At 43.3% G+C, this 15,000-nt stretch overlaps 1 protein-coding gene across 1 annotated transcript in view; it reads right to left on the reverse strand.

Moving 5' to 3' along the window:
* The window catches only part of LOC134456950 (VPS10 domain-containing receptor SorCS3-like), a 243,702-nt gene that overhangs the window by 211,712 nt on the left and 16,990 nt on the right, over positions 1-15,000 (reverse strand). The gene's annotated exons all lie outside the window — the stretch shown is intronic.

The raw sequence follows: 15,000 nt of genomic DNA on the forward strand, positions 1-15,000 counted from the left end.
AGATGCACTGTGTACAATTTGTAAAAGTTTATTTCCAGAATTCCTGCTGCCCATTCGCAAATGTTACCTTTTCCAGAAATACTCACCACAACCGTCAAATTCTAAAAAAAAATAAAGCCCAGGAGACTGTGGTACTCCGGTTTCTTATTTTTTACTTTTTCTCAAAGGCAAATAGACCGCCCAAATCTGCGTCAAATTCTAAGTATTGATTATGACTGGGGAAATTGCATGCATAAAGAGGTTAATGCCTACACTATTACAGCGTTCCACTGATGGAACAGCGTTCATTATGGGGCGACATCCATCAGTGTTGTTGTTAAGCCTCCAGGATTCACCCCTTTAAACTATCTAGCCAATCCTTTTCACTCCCCTCTCTCCCTCTCTACCTCTCTACCTCCATGTCAATGTATCAGTCTTTCCCAAAGTGCCAGGGGTGACATTAAGAGCCTTGATCTGCTGCATCACTCCATCCTGCGTCTTGGCAAGTGCCGCCTGTCCCTGGGCCTGACGGACCGCTTTTTAATGCAGGGATCTAATTCATCAGCACTCATTGCTCACAGGTCCTGGACCAGAGGGTGACAGGGGAGCTGGAACACACTGACACAAGGGGTATAAATGCATACGCGCGCACACACGCACACACGCACACACACACACACATACACACACACACACACACACACACACACACACACACACACACACACACGCACACACGCACGCACACACACACACACACACACACACACACACACACACACACACACACACACACACACACACACACACACACACACAGTACTATATGCTGCTTTAGAAATACAATACTCTTCAGGGGTGCGTTTCTCGAAAGCGTAGTTGTTAGTCAATTAGCAACTTGGGTAGTTGCCAATGGGAAATTGCATTACAAACAACAAAGTGGCTGATGTAGTTAGCAACTATGGTTTCGAGAAAAGCACTCCAGGTTTGTACCTGCTGAAAAAAATGAAAGAATGAGAAATAAAATAAATACCCAAACCAGCACTAACCTGTGCTCAATGGAGAGAGACCTGTTTTTTTGCCAAATTGCCTTGAAACAGAACACCCACGAAAGGCTGTGAACCAAACTCTTCCGGTCATTTTGACCCGTTTCATTTTTTTGCTTGAGAAAAATAGTAGGCCTATCAGTTACTATTGTTTCACACTGAGATTCATTGGCTTTGGCTTCGGCTCATTGTCTGTGAGGAACATGAATCTGAAAAAATAGTGACACCACAGAATGCACAAAAAATAGCGAACAGGCACTACTTGCAATAACATAATTGACTTACAATTAACTTACATTTCATCGAATCATGGGTCAGCTAAATAACACGGATAACGAAAATATAATCTTCTGAAATGATGACTCTGTCAGATCATATCACAATGATTCATACTGTGAAAAAAATAAAGATTCAGGTTTTATTTATACAGGTCATTGAGACAATGATTTACACAGCGATGTAATTGTTTGGAGGTCATCCGGATTGTACTGTTGTTGAGAGATACGAGTGGTGTGGCAGCCTGGTAAGAAATAAAATGCTGGAGTGAATGAGAAAGATCTCAATCAAAACAGATTTAGCATGGGGCCAAAGGATCTATATAAGCTAATCAGATGGTATCAAACCAGTGAGCATATGCTAGTAGTGTATATGTTCACACAAACAACTCTAATAATATCATAAGCAAATAACTGAAATGAGCATTTTAAGGGTGAGAGCATGAAGTTCACTAAAATAGCAAAATGAAAGTGAAGTGGAAGACTAACTGGGAAACTCCAACTCTCATTGTCATTGTGGCAGAGCACTCCACAGGACACAAGTGAACACTGCACACTGCACACTGCACACAACGAAACTGCATTTATTCTTCACTCGTGCAAGGGAGCAGCCCCCAATTGCGCCCCAAGGGATCAGTGCGGCGGAACGGTACCATGCTCAGGGTACCCCAGTCATGGAGGAGGATGGGGGAGAGCACTGGTTAATTACTCCCCCAACCAACCTGGCGGGCTACAAGTCTGACACCCTAACCGCTTACCCATGACTGCCCTTATAAAATGTAGACATCTAGATGTTTTTTGTCCTCTTTTCGCAAATTGCTCTGGATGAAAGTGTTTGCTAACTGTGATATCCCACTTCCATAACCATCAAGGACAATGTTCTTCCTCTCCTCTTCTCATATTTATCAGTCCTTTCAGCTCAGCCCACTGGAGATGCGCAGTCATGCTCCGTTCCCTGACGAGGACTAAGAGAAGAAAGAAGCCGGCACAAGGAAGCCAACATGGAAGCCAAAGGGGAAAGTTGTCCCCAGGCCTATAGGGACAGAGGGGGCCCAGACTTGGCCTCTCATTACGTAGATGGGCTCTTTCAGATGACTTTGTCTTGGGCCCAGCCAAAGCTGTTAGTGGACCTGCCCATGCAGACACGCAAGCACAAACGGAGGCACGCAGGCACGCAGGCACGCAGGCACGCACACACACGCACGCACACACACACGCGCGCGCGGACGCATGCGCACGCAAACACACACACGCACGCACGCACGCACGCACGCACGCACACACACACACACGCACGCACGCACGCACGCACGCACACACACACACACACACACACACACACACACACACACACACACACACACATACACACACACACACACACACACACACAGTCCTTCAACAGCTGACTACCCACTACTCTCCAGTGTAATCTCACTTGAACTTGGGAGAACACAGGGCCAATCTGTTCCCCTGTTCTCATTCCTCCTCTCTTTCTCTTTTTAGCCCTCTCTCTGTCCTTCATTCCATTCTTGATTTCCCTCCCTCTCTTTTCTTTTCCCTTTTCCTCTTACCTTGCATTGTCACTTTTTTCTTTCCCATTTGTTTAATCACCCCTTAGCCTCTGTTCCCTTTTCTTCTTTTTTCCACCTTTCCTTAGTCGATTTCTTCATTTTTATGGAAGGAAGAAGAATGAAGAGGGAGAATAAGTATTTGAGCTGAACCTAAGTGATTGCTGGGTGGGCCAATCACCAGGCCTATAATTCTGCAGTAGTGAGCATGTTAATGTCCTTTCAGACACACAGGTCCTTGTAAAGTCCACAGAGCCATAAAAGCTCAGAGATTGACTTATATACCTGGAGAAACGGAAAGGAAGTGCAATAAAAGGATGCCTCTGTCCAATCAGCAGTGGTCTACAACTGTGGTCTACAACGGTAATGTAATGTTCAGGTATTTAGAGGTTCAACACAATGGGGATTCTTTTTTGTTTATTTCTAGGCCAATGTGATACCAATATTTTCCAGAGATACAGTTAGCTAGTCACTGATTGTAACCATGAATCTGCTGATTTAGAAGATGGAGAACTGGTTGTTTTGTCATAGCAGAATATTTCTGAAGTTGAAGAGTTCAGATGCAAAACCCCCTAAGTGCCTTTTCAGAAAACAATCTCAATGAATTTTTATTTAATACAAAGCTACTAAAATTGCTTATTTTTTATTTTATTTATATAATATAACTATTTATATGTATTATCAAGTACTTAAATGTAAACAAAACCAACAACGGGGTTCTCTAAAAGTATAGAAGCGCAGGTCTTCAGAAATGGAGTTAGGGGGTTTTGCATCTGAACTCTTCAGTTGTAGTTCATGGCATTCATGAAAAAGTAATCGTAGACATTCAGTCTCTCGCAGAATACAAAGTTTGTGTTGAATCTCCTGTGTATTTTCAATGCTTCTCTTACTCTAAAACACGGAAGAGACATTAGAAACTACAAACAGAAAAGGAAAAAGTACAAGAGAGAGAGAGAGAGAGAGAGAGAGAGAGAGAGAGAGAGAGAGAGAGAGAGAGAGAGAGAGAGAGAGAGAGAGAGAGAGAGAGAGAGAACAAAAGCTATCAAGCCAACATGTTGACAAGACTTGAGAAAACAGACTGACCAGTGTCTTCAGGCGTCAACTTGTCTGATCCAGTAGTGCCAGTAAGGGGCTGAGAGTTCAGTCCGACTCTCAATCTCTCAAGGCTTACTCAAATGGAGGAGAGGATGAAAGAAGAGAGGATGTGAGGCTCCGCGGAGGAGAGAGGTCAGCTTGGGGTTGAGCTGAATGGGTGGTAGATGTTCTCAGCTCTGTTTGAGTTTCATCTCTGTGCTCTCCTGAGGTCAGTTTCCCGAACTACTTCTCCTTGTAAGTCGCTTTGATCAAAAGCGTCTGCTAAATGTAATGTAATGTTTCTCAGACTGCTTCCTTCATGTGTTAGCATTTAACTACAAATTTTCTTCAGTAGTATTTCTTTTCTTCAATGCGAAATATGTGTGTTTCTCGAAACCCTCCGTTTCCTGTTGTAAACCAACAGTAGTTTGGCTACTTTCAGACGTTGTCACTTCTACCTCTACTTCTATTTTCTGACCTACTTTCTCCTCACTACGGTGCGTGAACATGGAAGCAACAAGAGATAAGCATGAATAGCCCTTTTCATTGGATGACAACCACATGTTTTGCTGACCTCATGACTCAGCTGTTTCCTACGCAACAATACACTTCCTTGTTTAAACATTGTTGAAATCACACATTTGTAACACATTTTGTGGAAATTATCTGGCGGAATCAACACACAATTGCAGTGAAGGGAAATTGAGTGTTATGCTGTGGGGTACAATAATTATTTTACCTTTTCTGTTCACCATGATAGCTTCGGTCGGATTCAAACTTGTGTGGCACACAGCTGGCTTTACAGACGAGAGCTTATCTCACGCATGGGTGATTCTAGACAGGGGTCAGGGTGGGCCAGGGCCCCTGTAGATTTCCTCCTGGCCCATGTTGTGGCCCCTGTGCTGAACAGCCAATGACAGCGGCGTGATATACATTTTTGTATATTATACATTCATAACATTAAAAATGTATCTCTATTGCCAATTCATGTGCCCCCCTGAAAAAAATAGTGGCCCCACTTCGTCCCCCCCGGGTCATTTTGGTCTGGAACAGTGGTTCTCAACTGGAACAGTCTTGGGACCCACCATTTTCCACTCTCATTCGGTCGCGACCCAATTCTTGTAGCGTTGAAGTCAATTCAATGCAATTCTCAAAATGTAACCAAGACTCGAATGACTGGTTGCACGCTATCTATCTCGCAAAAAAATTCAAATTGCATCTTTGACGACAGATGACACAGAGTTCACTATCCTATCAAAATAAAATTAAAAAATAAATTGTTGCAAGAAACGTTGGATTTTTTTTGGGGGGGGGGGTCGCGACCCACCAGTTGAGAAACACTGGTCTAGAACCTCCCCTGCAAGCACGTGCCTGCTTTTTAAAAAAAGTAGGCTACTTAGCACTTGATATGGTGCCTGTGCGGAAGTCACCAACAATTTCTAATGCAAATATCATAATCGTTTGGCATGTGTTTGCCTGGGTTGTTCGAGCCATTGCACATCTTCTTTATCCTCCTTTCATCCATTCTCCCTTCTATACATTCTTCTCCTCCATCCATCTTACTTTCTCCACCTCCACCTCCTGTGGGATGGGACTTGAATTGAAATAAATCATGCAAACACAAATTAATAAATAAATACATAAATCCAAGGAAGACAAATCCTTCTCTGTGTCCTGGACTGGTGTTGAAATTAATGGGCGAAAACAGAAAAATTAACACGGAAAATAGGAGGAAAAAAAATAATGAGTTTACTGCCAGGGCAGGATTGGTCTCTGTGCCGAAAGGTAAAATGCTGGTTCACACACGACACAGTAGATTTTCTTTTATTTGTCTTCCAGACAATGATGTAGAGAGAGAAAGAGAAAGAGAGAGAGAGAGAGAGAGAGAGAGAGAGAGAGAGAGAGAGAGAGAGAGAGATAGAGAGAGGGAGGGAGAGAGAGAGAGGAGTGGTTGAAGAAAGAAATAACAAAGGGACAGACAAAGGAGGCTCAAGTTCTATTTTCGAGTTTTCAAAGCGCACTTGTCTGGGCTTCCGCTCATGGGCCTGTCCATGCACCGCTATGACGTCACGCTTTGGTGTAAAAGGAACAATTAGTTTTCATACATTCTAACCATTTTGGATTGGGCACGGATACATTCCGACACGTTTAGCCTACACAAAGATTGCAGTATGAATGTTCATCACTATTCAATAAGAAATTGCAGTCATGATTTCTTGTCTTTTATTTCTTGACTTTCATTTACAGTTAATTACTGTAACGGAGATAAAGCTGGCACGCAAGCCAGGTTCACAGAGGGTGCATATTGAGGCTGCCACTTTTATCTAACTCTCACAGGAGAGGAGAGAAGAGAAGAGAAGAGAAGAGAAGAGAAGAGAAGAGAAGAGAAGAGAAGAGAAGAGAAGAGAAGAGAAGAGAAGAAAGGAAAAAAGAGGAGAAGAAAAAAGATGAGAAGAGAAGAGCAGAAAAAAGAGGACATGGAAAGAGGAGAAGACAAGAGGAGACAAGTGAAGAGGGAAAAAATGAGAGGAGAGGAGAGGAGAGGAGAGGAGAGGAGAGGAGAGGAGAGGAGAGAGAAGAGGAGAGGACAGGAGAGGAGGGGAGAGGAGAGGAGAGGAGAGGAGAGGAGAGGAGAGGAGAGGAGAGGAGAGGAGAGGAGAGGAGAGGAGGATCCATGGAGGATACATGAGGGAGGTTGGCCGTATCAAATGAATCTCACTCCCCTCCCTTGATTAAACCCTTCGCTGCAGGTCCTCAAGTTACATTGAAGAGGACACACTCAGTCTGTCACCCACCTCCTCTCTCTCTCTCTCTCTCTCTCTCTCTCTCTCTCTCTCTCTGTTGAAGACAGACACACACACACACACACACACACACACACACACACACACACACACACACACACACACACACAGGCACATATGCACGCACGCACGCACGCTCACACACACACACACACACACACACACACACACACACACACACACACACACACACACACACACACACACACACACACACACACACACACACACACACACACACACACACACACACACACACACGTTGATGGCTACATACTGTGGCAAAAGCATAATTTTTGTTTAAGGTGAGCCGCTAACCCCTCATTTAAAATTCATTATTTTGTCTCAAAAATCAGATAGGACCCAAATGAGATTCTCTCCCCACTGGTAATTAATATTGCCACACAGTCTCCGGCACTCAGCGAAAAGTGAGCATTCATAATTCATGTTTTATATAACCGACTTTCTTTCTTTCTTTCTTTCTTTCTTTCTTTCTTTCTTTCTTTCTTTCTTTCTTTCTTTCTTTCTTTCTTTCTTTCTTTCTTTTTTCTTTCATTCATTCTTTCTTTCTTTCCCTTCTTCCTGTGCCTCCTGTCTAGAGATTGTACAAATGAAATCTAATGATAATCTTATTCATTGCTGAATAGCAGGGGTGTCGTACAGGGGGGTAAAGTGTGACTGAGTCACCAGGGACCCATAGGGGGCCCACACAGTGTCTGATTTATGTAGATATATTGCTGGGGGGGGGTCCATTGGAGCTGATTGTCCATAGGGCCCACAACTTGCTGCTACACCCCTGCTGAATGGAGACCCCAATAGAGACCCCAGAGGGTAAGTAAGCGAATTAAGTTTAATAAAAACCAAGCAAGCTTTCGAATAATTTCTGTACTCAGTGCTTGGCATAACAATTTAATGTTATTTATTCCATAATGTTTAAGAATCACTACTAAAGGGGGACAGGCTCCGAGGGATATCGCCTTAGGCACCTGCTGCGCCTTTAGGACACATTGAAACTAAATGAAATCGAAATCTGGGTGTTAGAATCAGGCTCACGCTGAGGAAATATATCACATAAAAATAGCAATGTGTGGCCCTCCAATATTATCTGCAGAGTCGATGGTGGGGGGTCCTGTGTAGTTTGAGTGTGTGTGTGTGTGTGTGTATGTGTGTGTGTGTGTGTGTGTGTGTGTGTGTGTGTGTGTGTGTGTGTGTGTGTGTGTGTGTGTGTGTGTGTGTGTGTGTGTGTGTGTGTGTGTGTGTGTGTGTGTGTGTGTGTGTGTGTGTGTGTGTGTATGTCTGTGTGTGTGTGCATGTGAACAGTATGTGTGTGGGGGTGTGGGTATGGGTTGTTTGTGTGTGTGTGTGTGTGTGTGTGTGTGTGTGTGTGTGTGTGTGTGTGTGTGTGTGTGTGTGTGTGTGTGTGTGTGCGCGTGCGTGTGTGCGTGCGTGTGTGTGTGTGTGTGCGTGCGTGTGTGTGTGTGTGTGCACCCGTAACTGTGTGCATGCATGTGTGTATGTATAATTGCTGAAGCGTGTTCTGGTGTTTGTTTACACCCTAACAGCCTTTTGCTGGGAGGTATTCAGCTGCACTCCCCTGTTTTAAAGTTGTTTTGTTGTTTTCTATTCACAAAGGTCACATCACTATAGCAACAGTTAGAAAATCGAAAGAAAGAAAGAAAGAAAGAAAGAAAGAAAGAAAGAAAGAAAGAAAGAAAGAAAGAAAGAAAGAAAGAAAGAAAGAAAGAAAGATGGATAGGTGGAGGGTTGGAGAGAAAGGAGAGAGGAACAATGAAAGAGAGCTAAAAATGAAGACAAGACCTGAGAGACAACCGAGGATAATAGATACACATACACACACAAAAAAAGAAGGAACACAGGAAATAGACAAAGGTAGGTAGAGATGGAGTGGAGGAGGGAGGGATAGAGAGAAAGAGAAAGATGACCAGCAGAAGAAAAGGATATGAAGAGTTCAGATGCAAAACCCCCTAACTCCATTTCTGAAGACCTGCACTTCTATATTTTCAGAGAACCCCGTTGTTGGTTTGGTTTACATTCATGTACTTGATAATACATATAAATAGTTATATTACATAAATAAAATAAAAAACTATTACATTTTGATAGCTTTGTATTAAATAAAAATGAATTAAGATTATTTTCTGAAAAGGCACTTAGGGGGTTCTGCATCTGACCTCTTCATATACAGAGAGATGGAAGGATGAAGATACAGGACGAGGGGGTGATGAAGGGAAAGAGAGAGTATACTGTATATGCTGTACTGTCTCTGTGTACAGTAGTTGAGAAGATTGGAAAGCTATATGCTCACACCCTGTCGAAAGGGCCAATTGGCCCAAATGCAATTTCCTTCTCTCAAACTTTATTGGGGCTCACCCACACAGACAGCGCTAGCCTAGAGCACGCACACAAGCACACGCACGCATGCATGCACACACACGCACACACACACACGCACACACACACACGCACACAGAAATGGAAACAAAGAAAAAGAGACATTCGCTCCCACAAACATTGAAACAGACAGACACCCTCAAGTCATTCCATTATGTATACCTCCTCGATGAGGAGCAAAACAATCAACAAAAATAACAACAAAACAAAAGCTTTCAGGGACAGACAGACATGGGGGGTACAAGAGAGAGAAGAGGGAGTGAGTGAGAGAGATCAAGACAGAAGAGAGAAGGTAAAGAGAGGGAATTGAAAAGATAAGCTCTTCAAAGTGGCTAAAGCAGAGTTAAAGAAATAGGGGTGTAAATAATCATCAATATGTATCGATGCATCGATCCTAAAGTGGACGATCGGATCAAATCGCATCGTATTGTACCATGAGGCATTCGTAAGTATCGGTCATAATCGAATGGTTCGCCCCTGCCCAATTGCCTCCATATCATAATAGGTGGAAAAGTAATTGGAAAAAAGTTGAGTCGAATCGTATCCTATCATGGAGCATTCTTAAGTATCCAAAACGATCCAATTGCAGCCTTAAGAAATCGATATTGAATTGTATCGTCATGGAGGCTGTAATTTAGACCCCTATTAGGAAATGTTCAAACTACACTTAAACGGTAGTCTTGATATATTGTCCTTGGAATGGTCAGGACTCTAAGTAAAAGTCTTTGGTGTTCACAGACACAGATGTACTTCTCCCTGAGGGAATGGTGAGTGTTTATTCTCTCTCTCTCTCTCTCTCTCTCTCTCTCTCTCTCTCTCTCTCTCTCTCTCTCTCTCTCTCTCTCTCTCTCTCTCTCTGCATACAAATCCATTAAGGATGGATTGGGAGGGAGTTTGGGGGTTGTGTTTCTGTAGGCATGACCTCTTTGTCGGTGGTCACCCGCCATCCATAAAATGACGGCCTAATCTCTCACTAAATATGTGTTTACATGTTGCATGCCACAGCACCCAAGTAAACAGTCATTAAGGCCAATGAATTATCTACTCAGCAGAGAGAGAGAGAGAGAGAGAGAGAGAGAGAGAGAGAGAGAGAGAGAGAGAGAGAGAGAGAGAGAAGGGGAGTGCACGCTCAGCCACCTATCAGCAGTGGTCGTGATGGAGGCCTAAGTGCCATTGGCAGCCCACTGCAAACACAGCTGTTGATTCTCTGTCATTCAGGGGAGCATGCCGGAAGAGAAAGAAAGGAATAAGGATTACGACCAGATGGAATTAAAAAATTAGTTTAAATAAATACAATGTTATTTGTTTGTTTTCCTGAATAGTGTTTGACTGACTAACAAAATATTAACAATCAATCAATCAATCAATCAATCAATCAAAATGACTTACATTATCATGTATAATTGTCATTCAATGTACTAAAGAGTAGGGGAAAAGAAAACAGAAGAAAAATAATCCATATTGTGTTATAGATAGAAGATAATTAGCTAACTATCACTAAAGGCAGATGAGAATAATGTTTTTAATTTCTCTTTAAAACAAGATACTGTTGGGACAGTTCTAATTTGGACAGGAATGAGAGAAATGAGAAGACTTTCATATGAAACAGTTGAACACTACTTAGCAAACCTAACTATTGTAAAGATCTAGTCGTGTTCTGACGCCATTTTATTCCCTTGTGAGCAACAAAAGTCATAAAATATATAACCCTAATCACATAAAAAACTCATCAAATATTAAAACTCCATCTCGACACATGGGTAGAGGAGGAGAAAAAAAACTCTCTCTCTCTCTCTCTCTCTCTCTCTCTCTCTCTCTCTCTCTCGCTCTCGCTCTCGCTCTCTCGCTCTCTCTCTCTCTCTCTCTCTCTTTCTCGTGACCTCTTGCTGTGTCTTCTCACTGTTTTCCAATACCAACTCTACCATTTGAAGCGGGGTACATATCAAGCGATGTGAACATGTGCAGTACATGTACAATACATGTATTCTACAAGAACATGTACAGTATACATCCGCTATCATTTATTTAACACTTTTTTTCTGGCAGCATCTTGCGGGCTATTGAGGCAGAGAGGGTAATGTGGTGTGTGTGTGTGTGTGTGTGTGTGTGTGTGTGTGTGTGTGTGTGTGTGTGGGTGTATGTGTGTGTGTGTGTGTGTGTGTGTGTGTGTGTGTGTGTGTGTGTGTGTGTGTGTGTGTGTGTGTGTGTGTGTGTGTGTGTGTGTGTGCGTACGTGTGCGTACGTGTTGGTAGGTGGGAAAATGTTTGAGGAAGTTCAAAGTCATGATCAAGCCTTGGAAACCACACACACACTCCCCGCCTATCCTATCGCACCCACACATCTATAGCAAGCGATGCATGACTTTTCCATAATGTGGGACATTTAAGAGAGTTATCATCATAAAAAGTCTAAATGGGAAATGACGGTGGCAAAGTTAATGTGGTGGATATCAATTTAACGGCCCTTCACAAGACACCGCAGACGCCCAACCCCCCTCCCAGGCCCGCCGACAGGGGGGACAAAGGGGTGTGCTGTCCTAGGACCAGGGAGATAGAGGGCCCAGAATTGGGTACCCATTACTTTCTATGTCTCGGGTAGGGGGCCCACTCAGATGACTTTGTCCTGGGCCCAGCGAAAGCTGTCAGCGGCCCTGCCCCCCACCCGTCATCATCAACCACCACCACCCACTTTCACCGTCGGCTAAGCTGCCAAGTCGTTTCAATTAGACAAAGTGTTAATTGAGCGGAGGTCCCGGGGAGCGATATGTCAACATTAGTTTGCATCAGCAGGTCGGCGTTGTAATAATACTACTGTGATGTTGATGTTGACTGCCAGGCCTGCTAACAGGGGGGGCGCAAAGGGGTATGGTGTCCCAGGACCAGGGAGATAAGGGGCCCAGAATCGGATCCTCATTACATTGTATGTATTGGGTAGGGGGCCCTGTCAGCTGTCTTTGTCCTGGGCCCAGTGAAAGCTGCCTGGTGACTGCTGCTACTGCTACGTACCGCTGCTTTGCCTCAAGGTTGCCATGCATGACAACCACCAGCTCTGGCACAGCACAGCGATTCACTACTTCAGATACCCAAAATCATACAAACATCCACACGCATCCACATTACATGCAGATTTTGCACGCGAGAGTGTGTGTGTGTGTGTGTGTGTGTTTGTGTGTGTGTGTGTGTGTGTGTGTGTGTGTGTGTGTGTGTGTGTGTGTGTGTGTGTGTGTGTGTGTGTGTGTGTGTGTGTGTGTGTGTGTGTGTGCGTGTGCCGACGCATGCAAAGTCATGGCAACAGACACTAACAGAAAACCTCACATTCGTATGAACACACACACACACAGTATTACATAAGCACAGGCACGTGCACAGTATAGTTGCCCACGGTGCCCGAGCAACGGCCCTTTTGCCCACATTGGCTGATATTGCCCTTCCAAGGGAGGGGAAAATAATTTGGCAATTATAATTTCATATTTCAATATCATGTGATTTCTTTATAATTCATAATTTTGATTGAAGTTTTGTACAATAAAGACTTAAGTCAGTCATACAAATTCATCAGACCCGTCGAGAATGGGCACGAGCGATGTCAGGTAGGCCTACGCAACAACTCCGGTGGGGAGGGAGAAGGCACGCGACAGGCGCTTGAGCGTCTATAAGAGACACGAAAGATTTTGAAGATGCCTGGGTGTCGGCTAGAGCCCTACACACAGTCTACATATTAGGGTACAAAATATGCTCACAATCAACCTCTCTATTATCAACAATGTTGAGTTTAGAACTTTTAGTTATCATACATCTGACAGCCAGCCAGCGCCACGTTTAGGTAGCAAAAAAACCCGACAGCCAGGTGTAGATATGCTTCGGAAAAATAGGCAAGATTTCATGTTTCAACTGATTTGCTTTGCAATTCGTATTTTTGGTTGAAGCTTCCTAAATTAAGTTTTCAAATTCAGATTCACCTGCACCTCGAGAGATAGGCAAAGGGAGGGGCAGCATGCGCGTTGCGGGGGGGCACGCGCAGCTCTACATGGGAGGGAGGGGGGAGCAAGCATGCATGCGATGCGACCAGGGCAGAGACGCAAAATATGTCGAAGATGCCTCTTAAAGCCGATGTCGAGTTTAGGACGTTTAGTGATCCTAAATATTCTGACAGCCGGTGTGCCACGTTCAGATATTGGGGAAAAACGACAGCCAGCTAGCTTGCAGTCATTGTCAATGTTTTACATGGCTCAGGTTGTTTTGTGGAAGGCTAACCCAACTAAGAAACATGCAGATGACATGTCGTTTTATCAAGCAAGAGAGAACTTAAGGGGGTAGGCTAGCTAAAGGAAGCACATCTCTGGAGTTGGCTGCGAAAAAAAATGAACAGGTGCAGGTGAGGCAGCGCATCTTTTTCAGGATTGTAGAGGTTTGATCTTGGTGAGACCGCTTGGAAAGTGCTTTTTCTTACGCTGATATATTCTCCGACCCAAATATAGGCCACTGTCCATTGTCCACTGTCAATGTCCATGTAATTGAAATAAATCCACTCCACATGATAACTGACGTTTACTGTTCTCAAGACATAGGCCTACAAAATGTGCATGAACTAACTAAAATATCTGTAATGAAAATAAAAGGTTATAAAGTCTGCGAGAAGCTCGGAGCTTCAGAGCAACAGATAAGAACTGGTCGCTCCCACGCCACGGTTCTTTGCGATCTGAAATGAAAGCCGGCTCGTCAATTCTTAAAGCGACAGTACACATTTTTAATATAGGCTACAAAAGACCCAACAAATGACCTAAACCTGTGAATTCTTATTGTTTTAGCTTTCCTATATAATATTCATCATTTTAATCATGGAATATGCATATTAATGAAATTTCAAATTCAAATTAAATGATCTTTTTAACCATTTCTAAACTATTTCTATTTACTTATTTTACTTAAAGTCTACTTTGGCTACAAGGATTATACAGATGACAGTGGGTTAATTGATTAAGCATCCTCATATTTAGCCTATTAATTTACTCATTTCATTTCAATTAAGATGAGAATGACTCAGAGCCACAGACCTCTGCACATAGGGCAGGTAGGCATAAGACTGATCATCTCTGTGACTGATAAGTTACAGGTTTAAAAACTATCAAGGCTTTTTCTCATAATTTCATTTAATTTAGGGACAGCCACATACCACACATGAGGAAATGTGGATCAGGAGACATTTAGGGCAGGTGGGCATAAGGCTGATCATCTCTGATATGATTAATAGGTAGGCCTAGCCTACATGTTTAAAAACTAGCATGTTATATCATATGGTATGCATTCAAGATACTATACAATAAAATAATATTAATAATTATGACAATAATATACTACTTCTACTACTACTACTAAAAATAATAATACCCATGGTGGTGCAGTTTCCTAAACAATTCTGAAGGCCGCATCATTGTTGATGGGTTTTGTTTTTTGTTTTGTTTTTTTTGGGGGGGGGGGGTGGGGGGGGGGGGGGGGGGGGGGGGTTTTTTGCCCTTTCTTCAGGTTAGAGCAACTGCCCTTTGAAATTCCTGTGCACGTCCCTGCATAAGCATGCAAACTGTGACACACTCAGACACACAGTCTTACACACATTCAGATACTCACTCTCACACACAAACGCACCACCCCTACGGGATGTTTAACATGAATGGAGATTAAATTAAATCACATTTGACACTGCGCTATATCAATTTAATTAACTTGACGGCCGGGGTTTGCGTGAATCGCTGACACCCTTGTACTTGGAGTAGGATCAGTGGCCAAGCGTATGATTACAGCCCAGTCAAGGAAGCTGACATGGGGGGATAGAGGGGTCCCTT

The sequence above is a fragment of the Engraulis encrasicolus genome, chromosome 1 (genome assembly GCF_034702125.1).
Source record: "Engraulis encrasicolus isolate BLACKSEA-1 chromosome 1, IST_EnEncr_1.0, whole genome shotgun sequence".
Lineage (NCBI taxonomy): Eukaryota > Metazoa > Chordata > Actinopteri > Clupeiformes > Engraulidae > Engraulis > Engraulis encrasicolus.